Source organism: Ochlerotatus camptorhynchus, unplaced genomic scaffold (assembly GCF_037179485.1).
Source record: "Ochlerotatus camptorhynchus isolate MF236.1 unplaced genomic scaffold, CSIRO-AGI_Acam_v1.1 ptg000179l, whole genome shotgun sequence".
NCBI lineage: Eukaryota > Metazoa > Arthropoda > Insecta > Diptera > Culicidae > Ochlerotatus > Ochlerotatus camptorhynchus.
The window spans coordinates 1039097-1064930 of NW_027040669.1; the positions used below are offsets into that span (position 1 = coordinate 1039097).

Here is a 25834-nt window from a genome sequence, read left to right on the forward strand (position 1 = left end):
CATTTACAAACCAGAACATCTTCGAAACCAGTCCAAAATTCCAAAAATATTCAAAAAGTTCTGTGATACCATAGTACCTTGTCCCACCCACATCTTTGAAGGTGGACGCGCTTCTGGATTGCTGACGCTTTGCCGCAACGCGTCAGATCCGGATCTAATGTGGGTGGCCCTTAATTGCCACGTCAACGCGTCGCTGGCAAGCGATGAAAGCGCCTGAAAGCTGACAGGATGAATGTCAACGTTCAAAGAGGAAACCAAAAATCAAGAAGGAGTTGAGTTTTGGGTAGACGGACGAGATCGTGGTAGGCCACGCTGCAAAGTTGACGTGTTTTGAAAATGTGAACCAATTCTGAAAAATTAAGTTTTAAAGTGCCCTGTTGTGTTTGTTGAGGAGTAGGCGTTATTTCTCAAAAAGAATATTCCGGAACTGATTTGCCGGCAAAATTGATACCTCTTTGGTGCGTAAAAAACCGTGAACTACTTGAGTAATGAGCTGGCGCTCATCGCAAGTCGGTCACATTTGCCGTTTTTGCTTACTGAGCAGAATATCATGGGTTTAATCTCTGGTACCCTAACGTTCAAGATTCGTAAGTTGCTTTCTTTTTCACAGAAGCACTTCACTTTAACTCACCGTACTGTTTGCCAAAACGAACCTTGCTGCAAACCCAACCCTATTATTCAACATCCCAGTAATTTCTCGTGGAAGTGCAGAGGATTTCTCGACTTCCTACAAATCAAGTATCAGGTTAACACACAAAATAGTAACTAGGGCAAAATCCTGGCTGCTTATTTGACGAGTGTTAGGTATGGAAATAATTTAAAAAGGAGTTGTTGTTAATTTTTAATCCACTTGAAAAAACAAAAACAATTTTTATTATGAGATGTTATCACATTTGCCCTAAACTGAAAGGCTCGCAAACGGCAACCAGCAAAGTTCTCACCAGAGGTGGCAACAGTACATTTTTTGAAAAACCAGCCTCCTGAGCAAAACAAAACAGCCAGCACACGGGTGGTCGTGTATTTCTACATTACAAGCAAACGGCGGAGATAGAGAATAGGAAAAATGTCGTAGCCCATTATTTTTCAAGCAGTTTATTGAAGTTACATTTTAGCTGCAAGCTTGCATATGACAGTAAATTATTAACTCCCTTATTTACGCATAATTGTAACATCTAAGCTTATGAGTGGTTTGTATTCGTTCTTATTTTATAATTCCATGCGATAAACATCAAATAATTGCTATAATTAGCAAGAAATCAGTAAAATTATCCATGACATAAATTTATGTTGCACGTGCCGCCGGTCTTGTCTGCTTCATTGTGCGCAAATGTTCTGTCGTTTAGTTTAGAAATGTCATGACATTTTTTCCGCTTGCCTGTTTGTGTTTGTGTGTCTTCTCTATGGTCATCGCGCAAAGTATCAAATGTTAAGGAAAAAAACGTTAAACTCCAGTACTCGTGCCACCACTTGTTCTCACCACTAATGTGTTCATGCTAACTTGAAGTTTCATCAGCCCATAGATTATATGATCGAATCATGCAGAATATAAAAACGTTTTTAACAATAAAAAAGTAAAAAAAATCTTTAAAACAAGCATTAACATAAAGATGTGGAGACTTTTAACCATCAACTAGTTGGAATTAAATACAATGAACTCATAAATATCTATTGACCATCGACCATTTTGTTTAGGTCTGCAGAGCGCTGTTACTGATTTTTTTTTTAATATAGCTCTAAATTATGTCAATGTTTAAACACTTCCTAAACATCATTTAAGGTATTTCAACTTTTGAGGATCGGGGCTTTAAATGTTCTAGAAGGTTATCAGAATATCAATTATCTATCTGAAAATATTATTTACGCTTCCGGTTTTATAAATTCCAAGATGGCGACTTCCGGTTTGTGGAAAACTCTCAAACACTCAACAATAATCGATGCTTGAAGATATCCTGGAATCGAGAATTGTAACTTCTGGTTTGTGAAAAACTGCCAAATACTCTACAATAAGAGTATTTTTGGAACTGGGATGACGTGTAGAGATGTTGGTGACTTCGGGGTCTAGCAAAACATTCCAAGTGCATTATCTTAAAGATCTTTTGTTATCAACTTTGCATGGGTCCCATTTCAGGCGGACTCGCTTGCAAAGGTGGGCGCTATGAAAGACGAAATTTACGATCGACAAATCGCCTACTACGAATTTTTCTTCATTTATCGTCAACATTCACTCGCCAATAGACTGAAGGGAGTTTGGGACGATGGTTATATTCAATCATCCCTGGTGTGGTTCAAGGAGTTGATTCGGGCGGTGTGTCGTCGCCTGCCTGCGAAATTCTAACGTGGACCTCGTGGTGTGGAATCGCTTTACCGGTATCATACCGTCCATCTCCTCGGCCTGAGCACCCGATCTGCCAAACGGGACCTTCCAGATGTCGCCATCCAGCCGACGCTATCCGGCCGACGCTATCCGGCCGACGCTATCCGGCCGACGCTATCCGGCCGACGCTATCCGGCCGACGCTATCCGGCCGACGCTATCCGGCCGACGCTATCCGGCCGACGCTATCCGGCCGACGCTATCCGGCCGACGCTATCCGGCCGACGCTATCCAGCCGACGCTATCCGGCCGACGCTATCCGGCCGATGCTATCCGGTCAACGCTATCCGGCCAACGCTATCCGGCGACGCTATCTGGCCAATGCTATCTGGAGGTCGCCATCCGATCCACGCCATCCAGTCATCGCCACTCGCAGACACTATCCAACCGACACTATCCAGCCGACCCTATTCAGCCGACCCTATCCAGCCGACACTATCCGGCCATTGCCATACGGCCATCACTCTCCGGGCATAGTCATCCGGCCGCCACCATCCGGGCATAGTCATCCGGCCGCCGCCATCCGGCTGCCGCCATCCGGCTGCCGCCATCCGGTCACTGCCATCCGGCCGCTACCATTTAGTTGTTGCATTTCGCCGTCGTGACTGTCACAGTCACCCAGCACCCCAGATCAGGTCGGTTCGTCTAGAGATGAACTAGCCTAAGGCTAAAAATCTCTTTAATAAAGAAAAAAAAAAAAAAAAAAAGAAAGGTCGGTTCGTCCAATAAATTAAATCAAGGTAAATCTTTAGTTTAGGACACCTACATCCGAAAACCTCCCCAACGCCTGAACATAAAACCCTGGGACCCGTGAATAAAAGAGGCCTTTGGAGCCCACCCCAGTGGCTGCCGACAGGCTTAGACCAGCAGCTAGGGGCTAAGGTACGTCCTCTTCTGGGACGGTGGAGAATTTCCCGGGATTAAACGGTCATGAGTTTCAGTTGATGTAACGTCGATAGGATTAAGTATATGTTTTAGAAATAATGAAATCATTAATCATAAATCGTTCCTAATTTCCTTTTCTCTCTCCCGATCCAATCAAACTCGAGAAGATCACGAGTAATCGGTCAAATCCTTTAATTTTAGATTTAATACATTTATAATGTAGAAAGAAAATGATAACTTAGCTCTGTAAAGTTTATTCGATTGAGCCTGTACAAATAAAGTAATTAACAAAAAAAAAAATGGCCGCCTCATTTTCCATGACTCTGGTGCACAAATTGGGCTGAATTACGTTGATGGCTTGAGAAATGTTGGCTTTGAGAGCATCGGTGGTTTGCGTGGTTTGCAGCTTAATGGCATAGACCTGCGAGTAAACATAACCCCACAAATCGCTCATGCAAGCAGAATATCGATTGTTTCGTGCGCTGTGTGGCACGTTGCACCGTCCTGTTGAAACCATATATCATTCACATCCATATCGTCCACTTTAGGCCAGAATAAGTCGGAAATCATCGACCTGTAGCGCTCTCCGTTGACGGTGATGGCCTCTCCAGCGTCGTTTTCGAAGAAGTACGCACCAATGACGCCTCCGGTCGAAAATTCAAACCAAACAGTGGCTTTCTGGAGATGAATTGCCACTTGGTGAACCTCGTGTGGATTGGCCTTGTCCTAAATTCGAAATGGGCCTCGTCGCTGAAGAAGATTTTTCGGGCAAAATCAGCGAACACATGGCGCTGTCTGAGATCGTTAAGTTTGAGGTACTGGGTCAATTGGATCTTGTATGGGTGCAGACCCAAGCATCGACGCAGAATTCGCCAAGCTGAATCCAGCGAGAGACCCAGTTCTTGTGCGCTGCGAGGAATCGACTGCTACGGGTTCCCCTGCACACTTTTTTTGGCGATATTCTCGGCAGACCTTGCGTTTCGTTGACGTACGGGTGGTGGTTGACCGTTCACCGAACCAGTTTTCTCGAATTTGTTCACCACATTCCGAATAGTCCTCTCGGTAGGATGATTATTGCGACCGTAAAATGGGAGAAGCGCTCGGAACGTTGCTCGCAAAGAACATTTACTTTGATAAAACCATTTTATCAGTTGCACGTGCTGTTGGACGCTATCACTCTCCATGGTAATATTGCAAGACACACTGGATAAATGACAGCTAATTTGACACTTGTAGCTTCAAAAATATGGCCACAATGAACTGTCAAAGTAAGGAAATCCTTATTGGAAAACCATTTACGAAATGTCCAGGCAATTTTATGGAAATTCAATGATGCTCCGAGCACTTCAAGAAAACGAGAACTTCTATGAAGCTCGCGAGTTTCTGGGTCGTTCTGAAATTTTCAGAGAAGCTCTGAGAATTATAGGAAGGTTGCAAGAATTGCATTGAAATGCCGAAAACATAATTTAAATTTAGAATATTTATAAATTTAAACAAATAATATAAATTCATGGAGGGCAAAGAGAGGCTTTACCGGAGTTTTGATAACTTCAGTAGAAAAAATTAAACTGAACTTTAATTTCTCTTTCTTAAGAAATCTTGATCGTATTAAGAGTTATTTGAATGTCCATCAAGTTCCAAAACATTCCTCAGGTATACAGAACTTCCTTTTTTATTTTTTTGTTATTTAGGAGATTTTCAGCCACGGGACTTCCTTGAAGCTAATGCACTTTTCTAATTTCTTCTTCTTTACTTTATTTAACGTCGGTCTCTGTTCCGCAATCTAGTGCCAATCACCGACCGACATTGATTGCCATCCATTGACGGCAATCGAATGTGCAGGAAGGCAGCTTCCGCACCTGCGTAGGATATCACACCCATTCATCGACACACATTGGCCGGGACCAACGGCTTTACTACCCTTCCGAAGTTAAGACGTAACCAAAGATTTTTATGCCTCAGAGAAAGCAGTCACGCTTACCACTACACCACCGGCGCCGGCAAATTTTTTCTAATTTCTAAAGGGATTCTCGAAACTTTGCTGGAAATCTGAGAATAGCCAAGGAGTTCTTGGAATTTCCCTGAAAATCTGGGAATAATTAAACAATTCTCGGCCCACCCAAGAAATACTAAGACTTCGCAAAATATTCTAGTAAGGAGTGAAATCAGTCTAGAAAAAAGATTAAGAAGGTTCGATTTTTTAACCTGTCAAGCTATTCAAATGTAATGCCCCCTTCTTTTGAACATGAGCAGTTTATTGAGTTGTACTGATTTCAGAAATTTTCGAACAATAAATCAATTACTTTTTTTTAGAAGTTTGTCAAATGTAAAATCAATGTATTACATTTAAGAAATGACCCATTTGTCAAAAAGTTCTTCGGTGAAACGTCATTCGGTGAAATGACACAGCCTCATTCTAGTAATTCAAGAACTTCCCAGAAATTTCAAGAACTTTTCAAAAAAATCCGAGAGTTTCCCTGAAGATGTCAGAACTTTCCACAAATTAGGGGAACTTCCTAGAAGATCACAGAACTTTCATGAAATTTCAAACATATTTTTTCCGGTAATTACTCAGGAGTTCTGAGAAGTGCACAAAAGTTTCGTGAATTTCCAAGATGTTTCGAAAACTTTACAGAAGATCCACGTACTTCTCACAAATCCCGAGTACTATTGCATCTAGATATTCTAGATCTTGGAACGTTACAGAAATTCCGAGAGATTCCTTGAAGACCCTTGAACTTCCTAGCAGATGCCAGAAATTACTAGAATTTCCCAACAATTCCGAGAATTTCCCAGAAGATCTCGGAACTTCTCAAAAATTCCAAAAAGCTTCGTAGAAGATCTGAGTACTTTCCAGAAATCCTGAGAGCTATCCAGAACTTTCGAGAAGCTCCCATAAATCCATCATTTTCTCAGAAGATCTGAGAACTTCCTTAAGAAAGTGTATTTACAACAAATTCCGAAAACTTCCCATTCCGAGAGCTTTCATCTTCATAATGTTTCCAGAAGATTGAAGAACTTCGCCTAAATTTCGGGAATTTCACAGAGTGTCCGAGAACTTCCCCGGAAGATGTGAGAACTTCCCAAAAATTTCTTTATCTTTCCATCAGTTCCGAGAGCTTTCCAGATTTTCCGAAAGCTTGCCAGAAATTCCGAGAACCTCTCAGAAGATTTTCGAATTTCCCAGAAGATCCTAGAACTTACTAGAAATGCTGATGATTTTCCAAAAAAATTGAGAACTCCTTAACAACTTCCCAGATTTTCCGGCAGATTGTTACAAGATGCGTGCACTTCGCAGAATATTCGAGAACAAACCCCAAGTTTCTTCCAAGAACTGTTCAGAGCATATTTTTTTTCCATGATTTGTTTTCCGTTGATTTTGTTTTCCGTACTGAGTACCAATTCTACCGACGCCAGGGAGGCAGCTCTCACACCTGGACCCTACCTATCGGTTCATTAACTCATGAACCGGGGACCAACAGTTTTACTGCCCTTCCGAAGGAAGGCGTGATCATAGATTTTATGCCTCAGAGAATCCCGACGGCACCGACTGGGATTTAACCCAGGTCCTTTGGAGTGAGAGGCAGTCACACTTACCACTACATCACTGGTGGTGCTGTTAAGAAGATCATTGAATTTCCCAGAAATTTCAAGAGCTTTCCAAAAATTTCGAAAACTTTCCAGAAGATTGGTGAATTTCACAGAAATTTCAGCATTGATTGAATGATTTCTTTATTAAAGAGACTTTCAGCCATGGTTCGTCTCTCAAAACCCAAGCGAGAGGATTCCCCCCCCCCCCCCTTCCAGAAGGGAACTCCCAAAATTACAGGGTTTGGTGTAGGGGATCCCGAAAGGAGGTCTCCAGAAATAACTGGGGCCCAGAGGGGGGTAAAATTCCAGTATCTTCTCAGAAGTTCAGAGAACAAAACCGAAATTCTGAGAGCTCCATAAAGATCGGATTTTCTTTCTACAAATCCCAGAAATCTTGAAATCTTCCTAGAAGATGCAAAAACTCTCCAGAAGTTCCATGAATCAACCCAGAATGTAAAATACTTGGAAATTCCGAGACCTTCCCAAAATATCCAAGAATTTCCACAAGATCTGAGAGCTTTTCAGAAATTTCGAGAACTTCACAGAAGTTATAAGGTTTTCCAGAATTTTCATGACCTTTCTAAACATCCCAGTACCTTCCCAGATAATCCAAGAACTTTTTTTTCCCCAAGTTTCGAGAACGAGAACTTTTGATAGTTTTCAAAATTTCTAGGAAGCTCTCGGAATATCTCGGGATTTTTTGGGAGGTTCTTGGATTTTCTACGGAATTCGCAAAATTGCTGGAGAGTTTTAGAATGGATTTTCTGGGAGATTCTCTTCTGGTAAGGGTGAAAATTAGAATTTAAAAATTTAAAATTTCTGGAAAATCTGCTGCACCTGATTCATAACGAATATGTGTTGTATTCGGGGAAACATTAACTGGTCTAATTTTGCATTGCAAATGCTATGTTAAATTGTTTTCGAAGTCCGCGTGCTTAACATACTTTCCTTATAAGTCAGCTAACACGGTTGGAATTTTAAAGAAATTTCTGGTTAGTTTTCGAATCTTCTCGAAAGTTCTCGGAATCTGTTAGAAGTCCTGGGAGCTTCTGCGAAATTCGCAGAATTTCTGGAAAGATCTCGGAATACCTTAAAAGCTCTGTGAACTTTTGAGAAGTTCTCGGTATTTTTGGAAAGTTTTCGTATTTTTTCAGAAGTTTCAAGAAATTTCAAGAAGTTCCTAGAAATTCCGAAAACTTTCCACATGTTCGGAGAACTTCCAGAAATTTTCCTAATTTCCTGTGGATTTTTTAGTACTTCATTGAAATTCTCTCTGCTTCCTTAAATTAATCATATGGTATTGCAAAACTTTTCCGTAGTTTGGCTTTATGCTACTGTAGTTATAGTTAGCTTCTGTTTTACATTCTGGCATAACAATTATGAGACATTAGACCTACAAATTAGTGTTCTAACAGGGACAAATCGGTTTGTGAGAATTCCAATCCAATTATTCAGTTTAGAGGCTAGGTTATCTAAAGATGAGATGAGTATTTTAATAGCTGCAGTATACGTTTGATTTTAAATTATTTTAAGCTTATGCTAGGGGCGCTTCTAATAAAATAGCAATATTTTAGCTGTAATTGCATGAATGAATTTATGGATTATTTATACTGCGCAATCACGGAGCTTTCTCTAACACTATCTAAATATGTATTTCATAGCTAATCCAAAAACCTTCACCAGGAAATAACTTTAAACACCCTTACTAGTTTATGTAACCAATTGGTAATTGGCAGAGGTTCGAACCTGACGTTTGTTTTTTTCCGTTGAATTTCTTTTCTATCTATAACCGGTTGCTGATCTGGCCATAACCAGGCCCAGGAGACAATTTCTAGTTCCTTATTCTAGATCCCTTTTATTTGCCGATGAGAGCCAAGTACAATCTTCACGAGGCGTCCCATCATTCGACCCATCATTAGTTCCTTTATTCGTTGAGTCGCAACGTTGAACCTGACTTTTGGCTACGAACAGACTTGCCAATGCACATCAAACATCGACTACATACATCCAAACATTTGTTTATCTCAAATCGAAGTAAGACATCCCGCGCAACTACCATAAACCGGACTAGTTCATGTTGATCTTCGTCAAGCTTCGTCTACAATTTTCTCCATCAACACATGTCAGGCAGCCTTCTGGTTCAATTGGCTAAACTTGTTGAGTTCGTTCCATTTTGTAAATTTTTATCTTTTCAAACCAGTAACGTTGGGAGATCACCTTTTTGTGGTGCGTTACTGGTATAAGATCTACCACCGAACCCTAGTCGTGTCAACTTCAAACTAGGGAATCGGGATTTTCCAGTAATCAAAGGATCACATTTTAGTCCTTGTTACTTTTTATGACTTGACAATAGTGGCAAGAATCGGGTAGTGACCACCGCGCCGTTATGCATTTCTATATTATATTTCAAATCAAAAATATTGTTTATGAACATAGATTTCACATAATCCTTTTCCGTTTGTCCTTCTCTTCTTCCTTTCCCTCTTCTCTTTTCAGAAAGCGAGTAATGGCGCTATAGCCATAAACCATAAGAGACTAGGACAAGAGTTAGTGCTCATGCCCCAACCGTCAGAAGAAAATGGAGCATCACTTAACCTTTCTAGCTTTTATGCTTCCAACGACCAACCAATTATATAATTACCAAAATCGGAACGTACGGTTCGAGATGTCCACGTTTCATCTATTTATTGGATTCTGAAGCATCGTGTTTAAATTTTCGAGTTTAAACAGACCCGATGTTTTCTGAATCATCTTGCCCCTTAAATGCTGCACAGAAGGCCTGGCCGTTTTGATATGTGTGACGCATCTTCGATGTGAAACATATATCAAATAGACAAGAAAAATGATGTAGGTATGTATATCATTTTCCAGGATGCTTTCAAGAACTGGCTGTGTTGGTGTTAGATTAGATTAGATTAGACAATTGCTAATTTTATTAGTAATATAATGTTTATTTTCTTCAAGCTGATAGCTTTCACGTACCACTCGCTACGCCGAATGTTTTTGATAGCAACACAACTGAAGAACGCTTCAGTTGTGTTGCTATCAAAAACATTCGGCGTAGCGAGTCGACATTCGTCCGAACCGAGTCGCTGAAGCGATCAAAAAGGGCCTATCGTCCAAATTCCACAACACTCCGACTCATAATGCCCTACTGCTATCCAGGACGTCCAGAAGGGCTACTTTGATCGCTGGTCTTTGTAGAACTCCCGAAGAAGTGTGAATATCGACCTTTCTCACCTGATCGTCCGTTTTAGGGTATGTCTTAACGACCCGACCTCGCAACCATCCGTTATGAATCGATGCGTCCACAATGACGACTGAATCTTCATCCTGTAGTGGATGAACGTCGTTGGTCCCCTTGACTATTATAGATATACCTGAATCCACCGTTTCCAAAATTGATTTAGAAGATTCTCTATCAATTTCCAGTTTGTTCTAAAAGAAACCTCCTCATCGACGAAAATTCTTGCTGGGGTATTGGCGTCACTGGAGCTCATGAGGAGAAAGTTCTTTGGAGTAATCGGTTCTTCCGTCGAATCCTCCAGCGGAACGAATGTAAGAAGATGAGAGTTCACTAACATCTCTGCTTTCGCTAGGAAGGTCACTTACTCCTCACCCATAGGTGGAAGGAGGATTGAAAATCCACTCAGTATCTGCATTGGTAATCGTGGCCGCGATTGCACGATTGATGACCTTGATTTCATTCGTTAACTCACGGGCAGCTCCTCGAAAATTTGTGCCATTATCACTATAAATTTTCTGTGGAATGCCTCTTTGTGCCACAAACCGACGAATAGTCATCTTACAGGAAGCTGTTGAGTGCACCACCGTGAACAGTTAAACAGGTAAATAGCGACACACGCTCGCTTGACGATCATTGGTCCAAAATAGTCCAAACCCGTGATTGTAAATGGACGAACAAAGGGCTTAACTCTCGGATGTTGAAGGACAGTCATCCTCGGTTCCTATGACTTTGCGTAGTAAACTTCACACCACATACATTGTATAACCACCTTTCTGAGGACGAAGCGTATTTTGGGAATGTAATACCGTTGTCGTAGCTCATTAACGACAATGTTAACACGTTGGCATGACCATAAACTTGATGATACATGTGCATCAGTATCTTGGAATGATCGTAGGGTTTCGAAAATCGAACGAGTAATAAGCCGTAGCTGCGTTGATCCGACTTTGCACCCATAGCACACCTTCCTCATCTATGAATGGCGATAGCTTGGCAAGTGGATTGGTATTGTTCAGGAACTTCTGCTGATCCCCCTTCAATTCGGAGGCTTTGAACCATACGCCTTAGACTTGCTTCAGCGGCTAAGTAGTCTTTCTGCTATAACGATGTAACTCTGTATCAGCTGCCTTTCCTTTACACTGCAGCGATGAACAAAATGGTATACGTAGCCTATGCTTCTCAGTAGATCATCCCAACGGGAGCATTCCGTGAAGTCGAGGAACTGGAGTGCAAGTGGTTCCGAAAATGTGATCTTCTGGTTTGGCTATTCGCTTTCCGGTCGACTCAGAAATTCCGGACCCCTTGAACCATGGACTTTCAGGATCGAAACATGGACCACTTCCCCATGTCCCCGAGGGGACATTATCCCACTCATCGATACTAGTCTCCGATAGGATCTCTGCTACTGTGAAGGTTACGTACTTACCTTACCAATTAGGCTAAGGCCTTGTTGTCCTCTGCTGTCCGAAGAAATTGTCTCCACTCTACTCGATCCATGGCCACATTTTACCAGCCTCGTAGTCTGCGAAGAGTCCGCAGGTCGCCTTCTACTTGGTCAATCCACCTTTCCCGCTGCGCGCCTCTTTTTCTTGTTCCTGTTGGATCGCTTTCGAGAACCATTTTCACTGGGTCGTCGTCCGGCATTCTTAGGACGTTCCCAATTTTTGCAATGTTGACGATGGATGGTTCTCCCAGCAGCTGGTGCAATTTGCGGTTCACCTCCTCTACGTTCCGTCATCCATCTGCACTCCACCGTAGATGGTACGAAACATCTTCCGTTCGAAAACAGCAAGGGCGCGTTGGTCCTCCACGAGTATAGTCCAGGTCCCGTGGCCGTAGAGGATCGCTGTTAGAATCAGCGTCTTGTAGATAGCCAGCTTCGTGCTGCGGCTAATTTTATTCGATTATTCAATCTGAACTCAGGGTGAAAGGCTTGTATTGTCTACCCTAGAACCTCTTGCTCTCATGTGTTTTGTCTTCGATGCGTTGATGGCAAGTCCAATCCGCCTAGCTTCAGCCTTCAGTCTGATGTACGTTTTCACCATCGTCTCAAAGTTCCGTGCCATGATGCCGATGTCATCGGCAAAGCCAAGAAGCTGGATGGACTGATGGACTTCCTGAAGATCGTGCCACTCGTGTCTATCCCAGTTATTCTCATCACACCTTCTAACGCGATGTTGAATAGCAGACACGAAAGTCCATCACCTTGCCGTAACCCCCTTCGAGATTCAAAGGGACTCGAGAGTGTCCCCGATACTATAACAACGCACATCACTCGATCTATCGTCGCCTTGACCAATCGCGTCAGTTTATCCGGAAATCCGTACTCGTGCATAATCTGCCATAGCTGATCTCGATCCATTATGTCGTATGCGGATTTGAAATCGATGAACAAATGATGTGTAGGCACGTTGTATTCGCGGCATTTCTGCAAAACCTGCCGAATCGCGAAAATTTGGTCCGTGGTAGCGCGGGCACCCATGAATCCCACCTGATATTGCCTCACGAACTCTCTTGCAAATGGTGACAGGCGGCGGTATAGAATTTGAAGGCTACGTATGGTTTGTATTTTTATGGTTCAACCATGAAAAAATGGTAGTTGAATCAGTCCAGATGTACCGTTTTCGAATTGCTATTGAATTATTCTCCTCGACGCTCTTCAGAAGTTTTACTCCAATCACTGACTGAGGTCACAATTCTGAAGTACGCTACTGCACAATACGCCATCAAGCTATTATTTATCCTTCAATTAGTAGAAATGTGAGGAAATGCTATACTAATATCAACATGAAGCTTTACTCCGATATTTATTAGCTAAAGAAAGTTCTGAAGGGGATAGATTGATAATTCCACTAGAGTACGGCAATGTGAAAATTTAAAAGAAGTTGAAATTTAGCGAAGGGCCATTAATGCGACAATACTAATGAAATACACTCTCCTTTGCCTAACTCATACTTTGATGGATGAACGGATTTGCTGTTTGTCCTCAAATTCACAGGCAAAAGAGTGCGCGTCTGACTTGTTCATATACTGTCGCTGCGTGGAATAAAACATATCAAAACAAATAATGCTGCCCATAAAAAAACTCCTCCGATAACACAATGTAATGTTGAAAGTTTATTAAATTTAGTAGAAAAAATATCTCTCCGTTTACTATGGGGCGTGCTTGCATGACAAACGAGCAGCCACAGCCTAGAAAATGTTGAAACCCACCATTACCCTGTTTCCTACAGAAAACAAAAACGAAGCAATGATAAAACTGCTCTTGAAAGATGCACATCCAAAGTACCGAAAAGTGGAAAACTTTTCCACTTATTCAAACCGTGAATTTGAAATTGATGCACTTTGTGCTGGCCTATATGTCACCCGCCCAACTTTCCCAAGTCCGAAGCAAAACGAAAATAAAATAATATTAACTGCACGGTTCCCTCCTGCGGTCTTGTCCAATTCTTAAGGCGTTTGTTTTCAGGGACCGCCTTCCCATGAACACCTGCCTGCCTACAGTTTGCCGTTACTTTTTGGAGGAGAGCTGAAGTTTTCCTCATTGGACAAACGATAAATAATCTCAGCCGGGACCTGTAGTAGGAAAACCGGGAAGTAAGCGAGAGATGCATCTCAATTGTAATCACTTTTACTGTCAATAAGCATGCATCGACTAGCATAACAGCAATGCTCAGTAGGGTCGATCTGTTTATATAATGTCAGGATAAATTGGGTGATTGCTAACTGCATGACTGATTATTAGGAAGGAACCCGTTCGATAACTCTATTTCCACTGATTTAGAGTAGTCGTTTTTAACTTTTCGAAAGTCAGACTGCGATGAATGTTAGACTGTGCTTCAAATTTGATTCACGTGTCACCTTCTTCAAATCCTCTTCCATCCAGAGGCGATTTTATTATCCTCCGATCATGTATGGCTTATCGAATTTGGCACCCTGCCAAAGTGGGAGCGTGGAACGGAAAGCAATGAAAAGAAACATCAGTTCGTACATTGCTTCTATTTCAAATATCTACTCCGCTTCCATTCGTATTGGGAAATGGAATTTCCGCTGATTGCTCGTCTTCCTTCCATACAATCGCACATCTGTTGTTACAACAGCTTTCATCCGTAATTTTCCATCAAACTGTGAGTGAATCAAATATAAAGCAACGGAAAAATTCGAGACAGGCGAACAAAATAGAAACCAGAGTGCACTCTAACTCTTTCGCGATGGGGCAGTTTCGGGTTGGAGCAATAAAAATTATTGAAAAACAAATCAAACTGCACAAACAGAATCATATGTTTTTCGCCCAAAATTTCCACAACAGTCAATACCATCGATTATTATTTTTGCCTGGATGAGCTGTCCATTTCTTTTTTTGATTCTGACTGATTCAACTTTTTCTGACTTCCGTTTTGCTTGCAGGAGAATGTTTGTTTGTTTATCTCTCAATCTTTCATTCGACCACATCTCAGAGCGTACGATTGAAGTTTGAGTTTTCTTTTTTTGCCGGAGGGAAGGCAGAAAGTAAGGTTTGATTTACAGCATCGTTCAGTAGAAAGTGCCCTTTGTTTTTATGGATGATGTTTGACGATGGAAAGAAGGAACAAAATAAGATTTACGATTGCCAAAAGCGCGGCATGGATAGAAGTGATAATGTCAGACCGTGTTTTCAACTTGAAATAACACATTTTAGACCTTGCAGTAATTTTTTGACGATCGATTAGAGCTGAATGGTCACTTGCTTTGGTGTAATTTTAGTACTGAAAACTGTACACTGAACTATTTTTTACACGGAAGATGCTTCTCAACACCAACTAACAAGTTTAGCTGCAGAATAGCGTACACAGCGATAAAATGGCATATACCGCTAATTCATCATAACCGCTCAGGCTAGGGAATTGTCAACCTCATGATGACATACTATGTAAAAAGACACCAACAAAAAGTCAACGCTCATCTGACAAGCATGACGTGCTGGGTGGAGGGTGGCCAGACCTACCGATTTATCGGTAGTCATACCGATTTTTGGAGTGCCTACCGAGTCACAGACGAAAGGTTCAAAACTACCGATTTTTCATTTTTCCTACCGAGAAGCACAGGTTTTTACAGTGTTCACTCGGCTGTCGACAAAAGCAGGCCACTCTCAATGTGTGCTACGCGATCGTCTGTTTTCTCGGCAGCAACCATTGTGTGGTCCTCCTCATTGTTCTTCATCAGCAGTTCTTTTGGTCGATGCGTCGTCGACTTTGGAAAGCAACCGTTTCGTGATGAGTGTGTGAGTGCTGACCACGTTTTGCGTCCATTGCTGCAATGGATGCGCTCTGAACCTCGTTGGCGTACAGCAATTTGCCATACAATGAAACTACTGGAAGCGGCTCCAGTTCTGATGGAGGAGGCTTTTTGGATAGCGGAAGATAAAGTGTTTATTGTGTTGTACCTTTTGACTATAGTTTTAAGATGTATTGTATAGTGACCAAGAATCCTCGGCTCTGTAAAGTTAATTCGGTTGAGCCTTATCAAATAAATTAATAAACAAAAAAAAAAATCACAGGTTTTAAGACTGTGTTCCATTTGGTGAATTTCACTCAAACTTTACGCATCAAAAATAAATTATAGGGTTCGAAAATCGCTCTGTTGTTGATCGTCCAATTTTTCCTGATCGGTCAGAAGTAAGTCTGTTGGAATAGCAGATTTTTTTGAATTTCTTACATCTGTCAAATTTAGGTAAAAATTCACCATAGGATCACAGCCTTAGCAATCTTGTAAAATCTTCAAAATCTATGTTTCGTTTTCCGTGTAGTCAGTCAGTTTGATTGAACGCGATATGTTTTCCAACTCCAATCCAGGGAAAAAACACACCCAAAAGTAAGTTTTTTTTTCACTCATCTCGGCACTATGGTTGTCACTATGGAGGTTATCTTCCATTTAATTCCACCTAATTAATTTTGGTTTCCATGACATATACCTGTTTCGACTACAATGTACGTAAGGGGGTTTGGTTTTTGATAAGTCTTTAGTGAGAAATGACTCTGATGAAGACTGCACATTGTAGTCGAAATACGTATCTATCATGGATACCAAAATTAATTAAGTGGAATTAAATGGAAGATAACATTTTTGACGTAGGACTACGTCTTTCATTTCTATATGGGGGTACACTTTGTGAAAACCGAAAATGGAACATGTAACACATTAAGAAAGATTTTGAACGGTAATAACTCAGCTGCCCCTGGTCCAATTTCAATAATTTTATCACCAATCGATCAGAAATATGACGAATGAGATCGACCCAAATTAAAGTTTAGTTTTCTCAGAAATAAGAAATGACGTGCAGGAGCTCAGCGATGAATAAATTTGCCTCATGTTTTCCCAGGTTTTTCCAGGAATTTCCAGGGAAAATTTCTAGAATTTGAGAAAAGTAAAGATTGGATTCACTCAAGCTACTTGTACTACTCCGAGACTGAATAAAATTTTCGTCAATTTCCTCATTTTCTGGCAGATTTTTTAGATTTTCTACAGGAAACCATGAGACAAATTTATTCATCGCTGAGTTCCTGTACTTTTGGCAATTATGAGAGAACTAAACTAAAATTTGGGTCGTTCTCATTCGCTGTGTACGTAAAAGGAAAAGAGCCAGTGTCGCTACTTGATAGCAAGCTACTCATAATGGGATAAGTCTTTGTAGCTTGTGTACCACTTGGTTGCACATCATTCTGCTTTAACCTGAAAAGATATAAAACAGCCCTGCTGTATGGCATTAGCTCAACAGCTCGATTCTCTGCTTGAACGTCAAGCAGTACAGTTCGGTCTTTGCTCGCTCTGTCGAGTTGTTCTAAAGTTTCTAGTTTGTTCCAAACATTCGCAGTTTAATCGCGTCGTCAGTAGTGTCGGTCGCTTCGTGTGATGGGAAGACAGCGCTCCCGGAGCAGGCTCCGAGAGAAAACGGAGAAGAAGAACAGCGGTGAGGGTAGCTTGAGTGTACCTATTTCGAATAGGTACGCTACTCTTCCCACCGATGTAGGGAATCCCACCTCAGCCACGGTGAAGCGGTCTAAGAAGAGAAAGAAAAATCAAGGCCAGTCCGATGGTGCGAGTGGACGGGACGATGCCACCGCGACGAACGTCAGCGTCATTGGTGATTTTGCCGACGTCGTCGACAACGAAACTGCTGCCACCCCGAGTGCAGCAAAAATGAAGCTTCCTCCACTGGTGGTGAAGCAAGTCCCACTCAACACGCTGATTGGCGATCTTTCATCGCTGGGCGTTGCAGCTGAGTTTAAGCTCGGCAGGATCGGCACTAAGGTGATGCTCCGAACAAAAGCGGAGTACGAAGTGGCCGTGAAACATCTGAAGGATACCAAGGCGGAATTCTTCACGCACGACATCCCCGGTGAGAAGCCCTTCAAGGTAGTCATCAGGGGTCTACCAAACTTCGACCCCAAGATGGTCGAAGCTGAAATCAACCGGTACAAGCTTGCCCCAATCGCTGTCTTCCGAATGACAAGGAGAGACGAAAACGTGAAGACGTACCCGGATTGTCTTTTCCTGGTGCACTTCCACAAAGGGACAGTGACGCTCAATGCGCTACAAGCCATCCGATCAATCTGCTCCATCATCGTACGGTGGGAGCCATACCGTGGCGGCCATCGTGACGTAACGCAGTGCCAGTGGTGCCTCAATTTTGGTCACGGTACCCGCAACTGCAACATCAAGCCACGCTGCAGCAACTGCGCTCAAGAACACGCCACTTCCAACTGCCCTGCGGATGGAGCCGTGGCGATAAAATGCGCTAACTGTGGTGGTGCACATCAAGGTTCCGACAGACAGTGCTCCAAACGCGAGGACTTCAAACGCATCCGAAAGCAGGCGTCAAGCAACAATCAACCAGGACGCAAGAAGGACAAAACCCCATCATTCAGGACGGAGGATTTTCCGCCTCTTCGTGCTCCCCAGCAAAGGCAAGCGAATTCGCGGGTGCAACCCGCCCCCCCCCTCAAGAAGCTTCCGGTGATTTTGCTGGCCAAAGCTCTCCATCCCCCCCTGGATTCTGGAGACAACCAACAGCGCAAAACAACAACCCCGATCTGTTCTCAGCGGATGAACTGATGGAAATTTTCGTCAACATGTCCGGTGCTCTTCGTTAGTGCCGCAATAAGCCCGAACAGATCCAGGTGCTCGGTAAGTTCATCATCCAGTATGGCGTCTAAACCGCTAACTATCGTCACCTGGAATGCTTGCTCTGTAAGAGCAAAAGAGATTGAGCTTGCTGACTTCCTCCGCAAGCACAGCATCGACGTGGGCCTTCTAACCGAGACCCATCTAAAGTCCGGCGACAGCTTCTGGTTGCCTGACCACAACATTATCCGGCTTGATCGCACCAGCTCCAGGGGGGGTGGTGTTGCGGTCGTCGTCAAGAAAGGAATAAAATACCACACTCTGTCCCATATCCGCACCACTATCATCGAGGCCCTTGGTGTGGAAGTGGAGTCGTCGACTGGATACGTCCAGTTCATTGCCGTCTACTGCCCTCGACAGTGTGCCGCCAGCAGTGGACTAGCGGCTAAATTTAAGAAGGACCTGTCCACCATCACCCGTACCGGTTCCCGCTTCGTTGTTGGAGGAGATCTGAATGCTCGTCATGAGGCATGGCGGAACTACCAGCAGAACCAGAACGGTCGTCTGCTGTTCGACCATTCGCAGCATGGGCTGTACTCCGTTTGGTTCTCGGACGAGCCAACATTCATCTCACCGGCAGGCATCGACGCTAGACCTGTTTCTTTCAAATACCGGCTTGTCCAAGCCGGTAGCCTTAAACGAACTCCGACCATCAACCGGTGGTGGCTGAACTGGGATACAACGTAGCTGCTGCTCCAAGCCTGCGCAAGGACTACCATCGCGTAAACTGGGCCCAGTTTGGACGCGTGGTAGACAGGCACATCATCGACAACCCGCCGCTTGACTCCGTGGAGGACATCGACCGAGCGTTGGAAGTACTCCACCAAGCCATAACCGTGGCTGACGAGGCGTGCGTCCGACGAGTTCCTGTGAGGGGTAAGTTTATTGCTATTGATTCCCACACCCAACTCTTAATTCGCCTGAGAAATGTTCGTAGACGCCAGTTTCAGAGGACTGGAGATCTAGCGAGGAAACGTGAAATGGCCAATCTGAACAAGGAGATTGCTTCCAGAATGGTCTCACTCCGGAACGAAAGTTTCGGGCGGCTTGTCCAGAATCTGGACGACCGCTCCAGACCATTCTGGAAAGTTGCCAAGGTCTTAAAGAAACACCCTAAACCCATTCCGCCACTAAAAGATGAAAATGATGACGATCGGCTCATAATCACCCCTCAGGAGAAAGCAAATGCGATTGGTGAGCATATTGCCAAATCGCATATTGCCAAATCGCACTTGCTTGGCTCCAACATCCAAAGTCCGCTCGAAGTTCAGGTTGAGCAATGCGTACTCAACCTTGATTCCTCCCCTTGTGCCATCCCTCCAGAGGATAGAATCACAGTGGAACAGATTTGCTCAGCGCTGAAATGCACCAAAAACATGAAGGCCCCCGGGTTTGACGGAATATTCAACCTAGTGTTGAAAAATCTCAGCATGAAGGTTCACTCTCTGCTGGCTGCTGTCTTCAACAGATGCTTGAAACTGCACTACTTTCCAAGTATCTGGAAGACAGCGAAAAGCATACCTATCCGCAAACCCGGGAAGGACCCAACGCTAGCTTCAAGCTACAGACCAATCAGCCTCCTTTCAGCGCTGAGCAAATTGTTCGAGAAACTCATTCTCAATCGTTTGCTCAAGTTTGTCGAGGAAAATAACATTCTCCTTCCGGAACAGTTTGGGTTCAGAAAGGGGCACTCCACCAATCACCAGCTAGTGCGGGTGATGAATAACATCCGAAGTAACAAAGCTGTATCCAAGTCCACAGCCATGGCATTGTTAGACGTTGAGAAAGCGTTTGATAATGTCTGGCACAATGGGCTTGTATACAAGCTTTGTAACTTCAACTTTCCATTACATCTGGTTAAAATCACCCGTAGCTACCTCCAGCAAAGGTCGTTTAAGGTATCGTTGAATGGTTGTCTTTCCGACACGTTTTCCATCCCAGCAGGAGTTCCGCAAGGCAGTCTGCTGGGACCCTTGCTTTACAGCATTTACACTTCCGACATTCCTCCCCTTGGAGACGGTTGCGTGTTTTTCCTGTTCGCAGATGATACCGCAATAGCCGTCAAAGGAAGGATGCCTCGCGAAATAACGAACAAACTTCAACGATGCCTTAACGCCTTTGCTGATTATGCCACCACGTGGAAAATCAAAATCAATGCTTCCAAAACACAAACAATCATGTTCCTCCATCGGCAATCACCCAAACTAAAACCGACTCCCTCTTGTACTGTAATCATGGATGGCACAAGGGTTGAGTGGTCCGCCGAAGTAACCTATCTCGGGATGTTGTTTGACGAAAAGCTCCTATTCCGCTCGCATGTGGAGAAAACCGTAGTCAAGTGTTCCGCCTTGGTTAGGAGTCTGTATCCGCTGATTTGCCGCAGATCCCGCCTCTCAAGGGTGAAGAAACTGGCCGTCTACAAACAAATCATAGCACCTGCGATCCTCTACGCAGCTCCGGTGTGGGAATCATGTGCACAGACTCACAGGAACAAAATTCAGGTCGCTCAGAATAGAGTGCTGAGGATGGTTTTTGATCGTCCTTTCGACACTAGAATAACAAATTTACATGAAGAGGCAGGCATTGCCAAAATAGATTCCAAAATTAATGAAATTAAGACTAAATTTGCACAAAAATGTAATTTATCAGAACATGCTTTGATAAGCAATTTGTATATAGTAGGTTAGGTGTATATAGTAGTTGTAGGTTAGTTGTAGTTGTAAATAGTAGTTATAAGTAGTCTCCTTTTTCCAATTCAAATCAAACCAATCCCACCAAGGTGGTCATACTTTAAAATAGGCCTGATAGGACTAGGAACTGTAAATAATAATTAAAATCTCAAATGTACCAAAGTTGAAAAGACGCATCTGTGTCACTTAACAAATTCATCAATGTAAACCACACAATCACAAGAAATAAAGATCATTTAAATGGCAAAAAAAAAAAAAAAAATGGCATTAGCTCATTTTCGCTTTGGACGGCGTGGTGAACAGCAATAGCAGCAGTAGGAAGGTGGTGGCTAGTCCACTCCTTCACACCTAACAAGCAACAATTGACTGGTCGTGGCAAAGGAGGAAAAGGTCTGGTAAAGGAGGCGCCAAGCGTCATCGCAAAGTTCTTCGAGATAACCGCCATCGGTCGTCGGGCTCGCCGTGGTAGTGTCAAACGTATCTCCGGACTGATCTACGAGGTGTGCTGGAAAATGAGGTCCGTGATGCTGTCACCTACACTAAACACGCCAAGCGTAAGTGGCCATGGCTGTCCTCTTCAATAAAACGGCCCATTTCAGGGTTTCAAGCTTACATCAGTAAAGAGTTGGAATAGAATTTATCTGTGCTTGTTTGTTCATATTCAGAACCACAAGCCCCCAACGACCACACAAAATGCTCTCCAGAGTTGTAATCTTGTAACCAAACTTGGTAGCAGGGTGCAAGTGATTTTGATTGATTCTCTTAATCAAAGAGAAAACAAATTACTACAAATTGGGTACGCCTACAATTCAAAAACGGAAAGAGTTGAGATAATAGATAATTGATCAATTAAAAGAAATAAATGCTCTTCACATTTATTCCATCTACTAGCAGTCCTACGTCAAGCTTCCGTTCGTGCCCCTAGGCACAGACCCTTCTACTTTTTGTTTTTGCGGGTCAAAGTAGTTTTCATTTACTTGTGTGGAATTCGTATGGAATTTTCCACTCAAAAGTAAGTTAGTTGTACCCAAAAGTATGTAGATATGATTATACTCTAGGGCCACTCTTAACTTTATATACCTCGTGTTATACTCAGAAAGTTCTTACAAATACCTAAAATACTTGAAAATACTTAAAAATACTTAACCTATATTTTGCATTAGGTTGTTTCCACCGTTGCTAAACACATTCTAGTTGTTTATTTATCGGATGTCGTCAAGGGTTTTGTTTGAATATTTGAAAACTGCAGTGATAATATTTTAAGCTTTAAAAGCTATTTTAAATGTTTCGTTTTGTTTTGTAGGCATCAAGATATGATCTTTGAATAAGAGAAGATCATGGCAACAATGATTCACCTATAAATTAAAGTGGAGAAGTATCGCCAACGGTGGGAAAAAAAAAACAGCCGCTGATTATTTCTACAATTTAGAAACGAATTGCATCATTTTCGCATTATACTATTATATACATATGTCACACTTTGATGCGCATTTAGCATGATCCGTTCGACATGTGACAGGTTGACAATCATGGAACCCTTCCCCTCGTTGTTCGTTTGGTTTTATCGATCCTTTATTTATAAGATTAGGTACTTTTAGACCGTTATGATTTGGCCATGTAACACTAACTTAAGACTCTTAGGACTATCGAAGAAGTTGTGAAGGTTTTCCACACCATTTGCATTGTACTTTTTGTCGAGCTTGTGGCATCTGGAGAGTCGCATCTGTTTATTCTGCCGTAAAGTGCCATAATTCTGCGCAGGCCTGATTCCGGGCTGTTTTGAAAATTTATAAAATAATTAGAAATTGTATATAATTTGAATTAAATTGAACATGATGGTAGGTATTGATTAAGTAGGTAAAGTGAACTGGTCGTTGGGTACTTTTTTCTTACCGTGTACGAAAGAGTTTTTTTTTTACGTTTAATAAACTTTCTCTGCCTGATGCTATTTTCTATTTTTTTCCTTTTATGATATCGTGTTCCGTTCGTCCTACTCGCGCTTACATGATATTCTTATTGTCGCGCTTATGTTGAATTCTCATTTGGTGACGGTCGCAGCGCGATGCAACCCCGCCCATAAGGATTATAAACAGGTGTGTAGCTTTGATAGTATTTCATGGCAGCAGCTTGAGGAGTGAATCCTGGATAAAGAGCCGCCGTCTTTTAAATCAATGGGCACAGTCGTAGGACGCAGCAGAAAACAGATGGTATAATCCCTTTTTGAGAAATTATCCTGCCACACACAATAATTGTTATTGTTAATATTCTCATATTTTTTAGGGGTAATAGTTACTCATATCATTGAACCGGTGGCTGTAGAACGGATCTCTTTCTGTTTACCTTGTGTTTAAAACTAATACAATTTCGGACACCTAGGAAATCGTACATGGGAAGTACACCAGTATTAGGGTGGGTCACCGTTATGTGTAAAAAAGCATAATTGACCTCATCAAGCGAGAACAAAATTTGTTTGGTTCCATTTGGGGTCCCAAACAACTGTGCAAAATTTGGGGACGATTGATTATAACCCGACTTTCCGCATTGCGTTTGAAATTTGTATGGGAATCAGTATGGCAAAACGTAGTTTTTTTTTGCATTTGCATCCTTAGGGACCACAATTTTGCTTGAACCATGCAACTTCTTCTTCTTCTTCTTATTCGCATTTCAAGCTTATTGCTTACTGCATATTAGCTTATTGCGTGCTCTCAAACTTAGTGTTCTAAATGCACTTCCTCAGTTATTAATTGAGAGCTTTCGATGCCAAATATCAACGCATGAAATTTGTATATTGTGTGGCAAGCACAATGATACTCTATGCCCAGGGAAGTCGAGAAAATTTCCAATCCGAAAGATTCCCTCGACCGGACCTCCGGCTTGGTACCATGCAACTAATCATGTTCAAATATAGTCCAAGAAGTACCTAACAACCAGGGTTGCTTCCACTCACTTGCTATAAAAAATTGGTTTTTTGGAATTATGAAATCATTAGATGTTATAATGATATGTTGTACTTGCAAGTCACAAGAAAAAGGTGTAAAGAGTGTGTTTGAGTCTTAAACCTGTCAATTTCAGAGCGTCACAATCAGCGATCTTATGATTCGTTAGCGTTCACTCAGAGTGAACGCTCACGAATCGTGAAATCGCTGATTGTGACGCACTGAAATCAATATTGACAGATTTTATGTGAGGTGGAAGCAAGCCTGCTAACAACTTTGCTCAAGGAAGAACGGTGCCAAAATGTATATTTAAAAAGTTATAGCCGTTCAAATATTTATGGCTTGAATTAAATGCCAATAATCACTTTTCCTGCCAACACTGCCGGTCAGATAATAATTTCGGAGTATCTCATCTCATCGACTTTGTATGTTCAGATAAATTATTGAATTATTCAAAAACAATCGATCTATCTCATATGCGAAGTTGGAGAAAGGAAGGGTGGGGGGGGGGGGGGGGGGTTAAGACTGAATGTCAGACTGATAAATGTGAGTTCATCGCGTTCCTTCGTGACGTCAGTGTGCAGTAACCTAAAGGGTGATACGGTCAAAATTTGGTCAAGGGAAAACGCGTGTATATCGGTGAAATCGTTTATTTAAAAAATCAAATTAAATTTATTTTTCAAGTTCAATTAGTCTAAAATTCAGGAAAAATATTCAGTTAGGCTTCCGCTTTTCCAAATCCGAATTGCCGGGCCTTACGCTTGACCCCTGCCATCAGATTTTGTACAGCCACCTTGTCCACCTTCTTCGCCGCAGAAAGCCAGTTTGCCTTGAACTGCTGCTCGCCCTTAGCAGTTTTTTGGTCTTCTTTAGGTTCCGCTTGACAATAGCCCAGTATTTCTCAATTGTGCGGAGCTCTGGCGTGTTGGGAGGGTTCTTGTCCTTGGGAACCACCTGCACGTTGTTGGCGGCGTACCACTCCATGGCCTTTTTACCGTAATGGCAAGATGCCAAATCCGGCCAAAACAGTACGGAACAACCGTGTTTCTTCAGGAAAGGCAGCAGACGTTTATTCAAACACTCTTTCACGTAAATTTCTTGGTTGACAGTCCCGGAAGCTATGAAAATGCTGCTTTTCAAGCCACAGGTACAGATGGCTTGCCAAACCAGATATTTCTTTGCGAACTTTGACAGTTTCATGTGCTTGAAAACATCTGCTACCTTTCCCCTTCCTTTTGCCGTATAAAACTCCTGTCCCGGAAGCTGCTTGTAGTCGGCTTTGACGTAGGTTTCGTCGTCCATTACCAAGCAGTCAAACTTCGTCAGCATCGTCGTGTACAGCCTCCGGGATCGCGCTTTGGCCGTCGTATTTTGTTTATCATCGCGATTTGGAGTCACTACCTTCTTGTAAGTCGATAGTCCGGCTCTTTTTTTGGCTCGATGCACGGTTGTAGACGATACACCCAGCTTATTTGTGGCATCTCGGAGAGGGAGGTTAGGGTTTTGCTTGAAACTACCGGCAACTCTCTTTGTCGTCTCAGCGGCTTCCGGTTTTCGATTTCCCCCCGATCCAGACTTTCTGGCTGTCGACAAACGTTCCCCAAACACTTTAATTACATTTGTAACGGTTGATTTGGCAACTTTTAGCGATTTTGCCAACTTTGCGTGCGAGTAGCTCGGATTTTCGCGATGCGCGAGCAAAATTTTGATACTCTGCTCTTCTTGCTTGGACGGCATTTTGACAACTGAAGAGTGAATTCCAAAATCAAAATAGGAGCAACATTCTACACACACACACACACCTTCAAAATGAGGGGTGTTCAGGTTTTTTAAATGCAAAATTGAAAGAAATACGTCAAGTTGATATTGACCAAATTTTGACCGTATCACCCTTTATGTATCTGAGACGAAACTTGTTCTTTGTTAATTAATAATATAGCAGTTGAAGGAAA

The 25834-nt window shown here is 42.5% G+C and overlaps 1 protein-coding gene across 2 annotated transcripts in view; it reads right to left on the reverse strand.

Annotated features, from left to right (window-relative positions):
- The window catches only part of TrissinR (Trissin receptor), a 232469-nt gene that overhangs the window by 86568 nt on the left and 120067 nt on the right, over nt 1–25834 (reverse strand). The window lies entirely within an intron of this gene.